This window comes from Paramormyrops kingsleyae, chromosome 25 (genome assembly GCF_048594095.1).
Source record: "Paramormyrops kingsleyae isolate MSU_618 chromosome 25, PKINGS_0.4, whole genome shotgun sequence".
Lineage (NCBI taxonomy): Eukaryota > Metazoa > Chordata > Actinopteri > Osteoglossiformes > Mormyridae > Paramormyrops > Paramormyrops kingsleyae.
Genome location: NC_132821.1, coordinates 19,460,167 through 19,469,709, shown reverse-complemented (window position 1 = coordinate 19,469,709; position 9,543 = coordinate 19,460,167).

Sequence of the window (9,543 nt, the reverse complement as noted above, 5' to 3'; positions counted from 1 at the left end):
CAGTACATGCTGTCACGTTCAGTGCCGTAGGTGAGCAGGGAAGCAGGGAAACGGAGCCGGGAAGTCAAAATAACGGGGTTTTAATTGGGGAAACAGGACCGGGGAAAGCACACTGACAAACGTCAATGACCGATCTGGGGTACACTGACTGAGACACGGACTAAAAGCACAAGACAAGGCAAACGAAATAGGCAACAGGTGAGAACAAGCAGGGATGAACACGAGGTAATGAGGTAGGCGTGGCACACATTAGGAGCGGACGGAGCGGGGCGTGACACATGCCAACAGCTGTTTGATTTTTTGAGTACCATGCTCTTCCTCTCACGACTGGTGCTGCTGTTCTGTTCCTCTCCAGAAATGAATGCGGATGAAAATGTAGATGTCTGCTGACCATTTAGGATCCATCCTGTTGCCTGGTGCCGTTTTAAGGGAAATCTCACCTGGGTTATTCCTATGAACCAGGCAATAAAACTAGGGTGACCAGATAATTCATGTCAGGGAGGACACTCTGAGCTAGGACAGGAACTGTAAATTACCATTTCAATTAAAAGGACCCGGATTTCACTTGAGCACTGAGTTCTTGCTGTGTGCTGATTGGTCAGTCTCCTATAATCATGCATGTGTCACTAATGCTAATGTGAAACAGCTGGATGAGTCTCTTAGTCAAGGAAACAAACCAGTCAAAGCACCAGAAGAGCGGAACTCTTTAGCCTTTCAGTTTGAAAGTACTGTAGTTTGTAAAACCCGAAGTAGCTCAAAGTGACATGACATGGATTATCTGGTCACCCTAAATAAAACCCACAAGAACCCAGCATACTGACAATCACTTACTAAAGGATGGCGCTTCTGTTACCTGCCATGCACCATAAAAACGGGACCCCCCCACACCAGCGTCACATTAGGGAATCTAATAAGGAGTGAGATGTTATTATAATTATACACATTTCGGCTGGCCCTTAATGAACAGATATGAAATATGAAACTTGTATAAGATAATAACAGGAACGGAAATGAAAGAAATAAGAGTAAGGAAAGGCTTTGGTCAGTGGTGTTACTGTCGTGAGCAGCAGTAGCATTAAGCTAAAGGAGCTAAAAAAGCTAACCTCACCCAGGCCATGTGGGAGAGACAAAGGGGGGCGGCTTCTGGCTGCTCTGCAGCATTTGCTGTGACTGTAGAATATCCAAAATTGGGAGACGAGGAGCCCCTGAGGTCTGTTCAAGGAAAGGAGCAGTTTGGGCCAATGCTGTCAGTTTTGGTACAGGTCCACTACGACAGCGGCCATGTTGAGCAGGAGGGCACCTTATGAAGATGAGGTGGCTTCTGTTAGAAGATGGCAGATGCTGTACCGCTATGGGCAGGGGGAAGAGGTGAGGAAGGTGGAGGTGTATGGGGGCTGTACTGCATAATGGCTGAAGCCCCTGGCCAGAAGGGTGAGAGACTTACTCCTGCAAGTTGGAGGTAGGAGAAGGCGAAGCTGAGGAGCCCAGCTCTGCCTTTTCTCGGAAAACGCAGAGATGTTTTCTTCAGCTTGCATCATCGGATCCGTCTTCAGAGAGCAGTTGGACAGCCCTCATGAAAGACAGAGGAAGGCAGAGTCCTTGGCCCCCATTCCGGATGTGCATGTGGTGTTTGATGAAATAACTGATGAAATAAAAATCAGGTAACGTTTCGTGAATAGACACCCAACATTGTAGATATAAAAAGTCAATGAGAGGGATGTCTGCAGACTCTTGAAAAGGGGATCAGTGTGAGTTTCGTCACCAAGCTGTTGTTGTCCTGGTCCTGCCCTCATCCTCTGACTACACCCTTTGCTGTCCCCTTAAGCATTTTATGAGACCAGCTTGTCATGTGTCTAGCAGTGATTCTTTCCTGTGGATCTCTGCAGCTGTAGTGTTTTCATGGGTCACAGGAGAACATGGATGTGCTGTGAGCACCCTGCACTTGGCTCATATGATGACTGACAGTAATCGCTATGCATAAGCTTGCAGGGATTGATACAGGCTGAATTTATATTTGGTGAAATTAATTTATATTTGGTGCTCGACCCCTATCATTTTACCAAGCAAACGACAGATGAATTGCACCACTCAGGGGCTGCAAAATGGAAAATAAAGGAACTGAACTTTTATGAGAATGGATACATTTTGAGATTGAGAGCTGAGATGAATTAGAAGTGAAAGAGGCATGAATTAAACATGAGCTGTGTGAGAATTTTAAAAGCTATTGGTTCAGGTGTGGATTAGGGCTCGCGGACATTGGGCACTGGGGATGCTTCCACAGCTGGGGTATAGTCCTCCAAACTGCAAATCCAGCCTGGGCCCTCATCTGAAGCTCAGGCAAGCCTAACCTGGGGGCAGAAGGTGTTAAAATGCTGACCTGCAGCTCCACTGTGCATTTGGAGAAGCTTCAGGTATCTGAAATCTTGCAACTTGTCTGCTGAAGTGTTTTTTTCAATTTGTCAGCAAAACAACTTTTTTTTTCCTATTAAAAGGCTTTTTTTCAAAGGTTAGGCTGCAGGTATGAGTAAGGCTACTCTTGTTTTGTATCCACTCTCATGCCTATTGTTCAGTCAGAACACCCCTCAGGTGCATTGAAGTCCAGGCGGAACCTTTAGTATTGTCTGTAACATAACCACCAAAAAGTCAGAATATTTTTTGTGATGTTCTGTAATGTTTTTCACTATGATGGAACAAGATAGGAAAAATATTTCCCATTTTAATGGAACAAAGTTCTAGAATTATGTTCTTTAGAAAATTGTAGCCAGGTTTCTGAGTGTTTTTGTGTGATGGAGCACAATTACAAGATTTTGTTTGTCACTATCATAGAACACAATTCTAGGGGTTTTTGAAGTGAGATTCCAGCAAGGTTCTGGAATGTTTGTTGCTATGTTCCAGTGAAGTTCTAGATTATTTGTTACTTTGATGCATCAGGGTTCTGTAATGTTTGTTGCTCTGTTTCAATGAGGTTCTAGATTATTTGTCACTTTGATGCATCAGGGTTCTGTAATGATGAACAAAACTATTGTAGAACAATGTACACTGTATGTAAGCATAGGAGAAGCAGAAGTTGGGGAGTGGTATACCATACGCTTTGTCAGCACTGATCAGAGGAACCTAAATTAAGGGGATCATTTCCATTGTGATGTATTGTAATCTGCTTGGCGCTAATATGGGAGACAGCTGGGGAGTGAAGTCATTAGTCTCAGTGGATTTGACCGCCAATGCCTCACCCAGCCCAGATAATGTGCGTTAAATGTGTCTCGCGGGCAATTCAATCAGCACCAAATGAACCACAAAGGGCCCAGCTCTCTCTGTTAAAGAAACTTCACATTCTCATAGTGTTTCATTGCTCTCATTTGGAGCTACACTACAGCAGTTTTGTGTGTGTGGGGGTGTATGATCAAAATCATTATTTTTTTCCTTTGCCCCTTGTTTATATCTATGGGTAAATGGCTGGTAGAGGTGAGGACTTGCTTGGGACATACCGAAGGGGAACACTGCCGCAGGGGATGTTAAGGGGCATCAGCAGTACACCTGCTTTGTAGTGTAGCTAGCAGATGCCAGAGAGGTGGCTCTGTGCAGATACACACTGTCTCTGCTCCTGCTGCTGCTCATGTTGCTGCTCTTGCTGCTGCTCATGCTTCTACTTATCCTTCTGCTCATGTCTCTGCTCCTGCTCCTTCTCATGGCTCTGCTCCTGTTCCTGCTCATGCTCCTTCTCATGGCTCTGCTCCTGTTCCTGCTCATGCTCACGCTCCTTCTCATGGCTCTGCTCCTGTTGCTGCTCATGTTTCTACTCATCCTTCTGCTCATGTCTCTGCTCCTGTTCCTGCTCACGCTCCTGTTCCTGCTCATGCTCACGCTCCTTTTCATGGCTCTGCTCCTGCTTCTGCTCCTGCTGCCCTCTCTCTTTAGATTTGCTTCCACTTGGTGCTTGATCATTTTCTACCTTCTGTCCTGCAGAATTTTTTATTTATCCACGATGAAAAAATATTGCGAAGCTGTGTGTTCAGAGAGCAGCCCTGAGTTGACCCACAAGGGTTTTGCGGGGAAGACGGCAGCTACACTTTCATGTGGTGCTAGTCATTAATGGTGTGCCGGAACAGGTGTCCCTGTAGAATGGAAATGAGCCAGTTCTGTTTCAGCCGCCCGTTGCGCTGTGTATGCAGCCTCTGCAATCCGGCATTTAGGAGGTTCAAACGAAAGCTCAGCCTGTCATTGCTTAGATGAAGAGGAGGCCTGCTTCCAGAGGGCTGTTCGTATGGAGCCGGCTCTCCCAGTGGGGGGGGGGGGGCAGGGGTGGGGTGCTCTTCAGAGCCTCTGAGTCATTTGATCTCCCACCTTCTGTGAAGGTGCCAGCCCTCTTAGGGATTCCACTCCACGAAATAATGCACAGATGCACTTAATTACATTAATTAGCAGCTAAACAGACATATGTCCTGAAATATTCGCTGATACCCATTTGTACAGATTACCGGCTTGTTTGGCACCTTAACCTCAGCCTATACTTTTAAAAACAAATATGAATTGACAGATTTCCCCCATCAAGCCAACGTTCATTAAATCAGTGACTTAACATGCCTGTTTAAAACATTAAAATGCCATTACACTGCACTAAATTAATAGACGTTTAAAATCTAAGCAGCAGTGAATGACCTTTCACTGTTTATTTCACAGCTGTATCCTTGGGTTGTCCTGAAATATATATTTATAGATCAAAAATCCTTTTGAGAGCGTAATGAGCTTCCATTGACGGACCCAGAGGACTCCTTCACATATAACTGCACGCAGACTGTACTGTAACCTGGCCACGTTTATGGAGCTGCCTCAGTTTAGCTATTAGACCTGTGCTCATTCATGGACTTATCTCACATCTAGGCTGGCGCTCCCCAATCTACTCCAAGTGATCGTAATCATCATGTTCACAGGCTCTCCTCCCACACTAATATACTCCAAAGGGGTTAGGCTTTCCCCATTAGGAAGGAATGGTCCATTTCTCACTCGCTTCACTGGGTCAGTTGGTCAATGAAAAAAGATGCATGGGGATCCTTTTCGGCTGAGCTGAAATCACGTTTACCTCAGCAGGACGTGGCACATCTGAGCCGGAGTTTGTTGAGGGTGTGTCTGTGCTGAGCAGCCAATCTAGTGCCCGTATGTTTCAGCCGTTTGTTGGGTGTGTCTGTGTCGAGCAGCCAATCCGGTGCCGTATGTTTCAGCCGTTTGTCGGGGGTGTGTCTGTGTCGAGCAGCCAATCCGGTGCCGTATGTTTCAGCCGTTTGTTGGGTGTGTCTGTGCTGAGCAGCCAATCCGGTGCCCGTATGTTTCAGCCGTTTGTCGGGGGTGTCTGTGTCGAGCGGCCAATCCGGTGCCCGTATGTTTCAGCCGTTTGTCGGGTGTGTCTGTGCCGAGCGGCCAATCCGGTGCCCGTATGTTTCAGCCGTTTGTCGGGGGTGTGTCTGTGCTGAGCAGCCAATCCGGTGCCGTATGTTTCAGCCGTTTGTTGGGTGTGTCTGTGCTGAGCAGCCAATCCGGTGCCCGTATGTTTCAGCTGTTTGTCGGGGGTGTGTCTGTGTCGAGCAGCATCAGCAGCTTCTCAGACTGAGCTCAAATTCAGACACACAGGATGATTTATGTTTATGGTGCTGAAAGGTCAGTGCCACTGGGATCTGTTCTGTGTCATTTACAGTGTCCAATCGATAGAGGACCCGTGTACCCTGGGAAATGATAAAAACACTTTACAGTGTAACTACAACCTCCCAATCAGAGTAGAGATCACTCACCTCTCCGCAAGAGTCATGGAAATCATGGGAGTCAGGCAGAATCTTACCCCACAGGATGTTTTTAACCCAACGATCATGAGGTAGATCCAAATGATTATCTCAGACTTTGCCCACATCCTCCTCCCCGAGTGCCAGCCCCACCCCTCTGGCAAGTGCTTCAGAGCCCATTAGTACAGGATGCCTTTTTAACAACTCCTTGGTCCCTATGTCCATCAAAGCCCTAAATAACAAGACAGCCAAAGCCTTGTGAGCCACTCTTGATATTACTTTTAATGAACAAATGTACTTTTTAATGGTAACAGTATATTTTAGCTCAACTGGATACATTCTTACTCTTTCTTTCTTTCTTTCTTTAAGCGTATTTATTTTGCTGCAGGTGTGTTCTATGACGGGAATGTGGAAGGTTCTATGGTTATCTGAGTAGGTATTTGCTGTTAATTTCCGGGACAATAAAAGTTAATCAAATAAAATTTACAAACGAGAGGAGGCCATTTGCCCCATCAGTATAATCTAAATCTAAACAGATCTAGCACAAATCAGCGTGTAGATACCTGTGTTGCATCTTCCAATCAGGGCACAGTTACCTGTACAGTTCCCTCCAATCAGAGTATAGTTCCCTGTAGGCTTTCCACCAGTCAGCGCATCAACACTCTGTAGGCTCTGAGGCAGGGTAGGTGAGTCTGACAGGTGAGTCTGCTTGCACAGGTGGCGTGGGGGATCGGGGCTTTGCTCTGTGTGACAGACAGCTGCTCCACAGCAGGACGAGAGCGCCGTAGGAGTCCTGTCAACCGTGAAAGGGGGCAGCATGCATGTTTATCGTCTCCTGTCGTGTCTGAGTGTGCCTGTGGTGCAGAAGGCCCAAACGGAAAGTGTGTGTGGTGGGGGGGGGGGGTATTTCCATGATATAACTACTCGCGCATGCACATACGTGCAGCCGCATCGCGGGAAGAGAGAGCCGGGCTGCCGGAAGCACAAAGCATGGCGTGACAGCTTCGGCATGCTGGACCCTATGTCCATATGTCCTATGTCGTGTTTCAATACGAGGCCGCAGCCTTGTTCACCATTTTTACGGTGCATGTGAACAAGAGCACGGGGAGGCACATGGGAAGGAGAGGTGATGAGCGGCAGGCAGGGAATGGCACGACCTTTCATCTGTATCTATAAACAGTGTCACGGTTCTGTCTGCTGTCACCGCGGGGCGGCCGGCCGCACGTGTGCCAGTGAGATGCAAATGTCTAGCATGCCGATCGCGTGCTGGTGCGGTCTTCCATCCTGTAGCTGTACTCTCATTAAAACATGATAAACAAAAATGTTATTTAAATAAACAGCTCCTGTGGCAGGCTGCCCTGCCCAGATTTCAACTGCAATTCCTTTCCATAAACAGACAATTAGACTCAACAAAATATGGATTCCAATTTGACGATAATGTGCTGGGCAGTCATAGAAATGTGCGTGGCTGATTTATTTTAGCTGACGAAAAGGCCCGCTCTCCGATCAGCGCTGCGGTCTAGGAATGTTCTCATGTGGAACGCATCACATCGAAATCTGCTGAATAATGACGGACAGCCAGAAGCTTACATTTCATACTCCAGTCTGTTGCTAACCTGTCAGGCACACAAACACGGGATTTGGAAATATCAGTGAGTCTAATTGCTGAAATAGAGAAAAACACAGCAGTGTGAACATAATCTGCTCTCTGCACGATAAATAACATAAGGCCTGCCGATTTTATTCATGCGAAACATGAAAATGTCCCCTGACTGATCCCCCACATCTGATCGTAATTATATCCATTCTAATTTTTCTCACGCACATCACTCTTAACAAACGGCAGTTTTTTTTTATCACGGAAGGGGCCCCAACATGGACCGGAGCGGAAGGGACGGCTCCACTTAAGGCCGGTATCAGACAGCCGTGGTTGGGCTCAATCCTGAGGTGGGCTCTGCTGCCAAGCCGACCGCCTGGAGCGTTGCCATGGGCACCTGGGACCTCTGAATGCCGGTGCATGACCAGGGCAGGGCTGTTGCTTCCCAGCAGAATCTGGCCTGGTGCTCTGATGGCTCCTCTTCACCAGATTTGTGAGGATTAAACGTGCTGAGCTCAGCTAGAGGAGTTTATCTTCCGGTTGCATTTGAGACAGTTGTTTAAGACGCTCACAGATGATTGGTGAGCTGACGTGTGACCAGCTTCAGAAATAATGACACTGGACGTGCTGCTGAATTCTGGGATACCAACCTACGCCGGGGGAGGGGGGTGATAGGACCATCGAGGCAGCTGGCATCCAAAGCTGAACGTCCACATTTGTTCCCTGATTGATGTCAGCCTGTGTTTCCCTCGGTCAGGATGCAGCACGACGGAAATGAGATTTGGGGGGAGACCATTCTGCCTTTTTATATCACCTACAAGAACACATCAATCGCCGTGCAGGGGTGAGCCGTGCTTTTACAGGCTGCCCGATGAGCGAATCAAATTGATGTCCTTCACAGGTCCTTAGGGCCAACCTGTGCTGGGAATGAACAGCGAGGCAGTAATGTTTCACGCCGAAAGCCTCCGTCTTCTTTTTTATCTGAAATTAGATTTAAACGCACTACTGGCCGCACGGCGGAAAAGATTTTTAAGCGAAGGCATCTCAAAGCGTTTAGGTCACCGTCAGCTCCAGGAAAAAGCTCCACATGCACGCGTGCGCATGCACACTGACACACACGCACACACGCACACACGCCGCTTTAGTCAGTCCCCCCGAGAGCCTGCGAGGCTGTCGCCTGCTTCCTGCGTTTGTTGTGGCAGTATTGAAGGTTATTAGGACTCTGGAACGTCAGAGCCCGTTTCCTGGGTTTTACAGCTCCGTTTTGGCAGCCTGGCAGAGCCTTTGTGGGCACCCAGCTGAACCCGCAAGAGGGCCCAGCACGCGGAGCGTGGGCCAGAGACAGCGGCCCAACGTGTCACTGCCACGTGCCCGCTTATAAACCCAAGATACACGGAGGCACCGAGAGCGTAGACCGCAGGGGGCGGGTAAAGGAGACCAGGTGGAGGTGGGGCGGGCGGGGGGTTAAATCCAGGATTATGCTGGAAGCATTTTGTATCTTTTATCTTTATGATGGAACATCCGCCACATTAAGCGTCCACATTGAAACACTTTACACAGGAAACGTTATGCCTAGAACAGCCAAGGTCTTTGATTTATTACTGTCAGTAAAATGTGACAAATCTATTATGCGATACCTGCACTTTGCATGCGGATGTGACCCAGGGGGATCGGCAGCCACGTGACGCATTTGGATCCTGGGTTCCCACCATGCGCGTCAGTGCCGTCATGCCAAGCCGCCGCGGGGCACATTCCCCAGCAGTGGGTGTGGCCTGGGCCCTTCTGGCGCCTTCTGCTCCGGCCCCGGCTCCTCTGGGAGGTATGCCATCTGCTCCGCACCATGGCATCTCCCTCCTCACTCTCTGAACCACTGCTTCCCGCTTTGGCCACCGGCGCGGCGGTCCCACCCGCCACGGCCCGTCTGGTTTTGGACCACCCAGACGGGCAGGGCTGAGGACGGCCTCTCCTCTCGTGTCTCCGTCCAGCAAATCCGGGCCTGCCGCAGTCCTGCCAAGAGCAGCCTTGGCTCCTAAATACGGCAGTCTGGACATCTGCTACTTAAGACCTTGTTTATGGCATTAATATGTTGCAGGATTATTAACTGCATATATTATTAGAATTTTGCAAGCATTAAATAGGCAGTTTAGCTAACCTTCAACACATTTTCTGATAAAATGC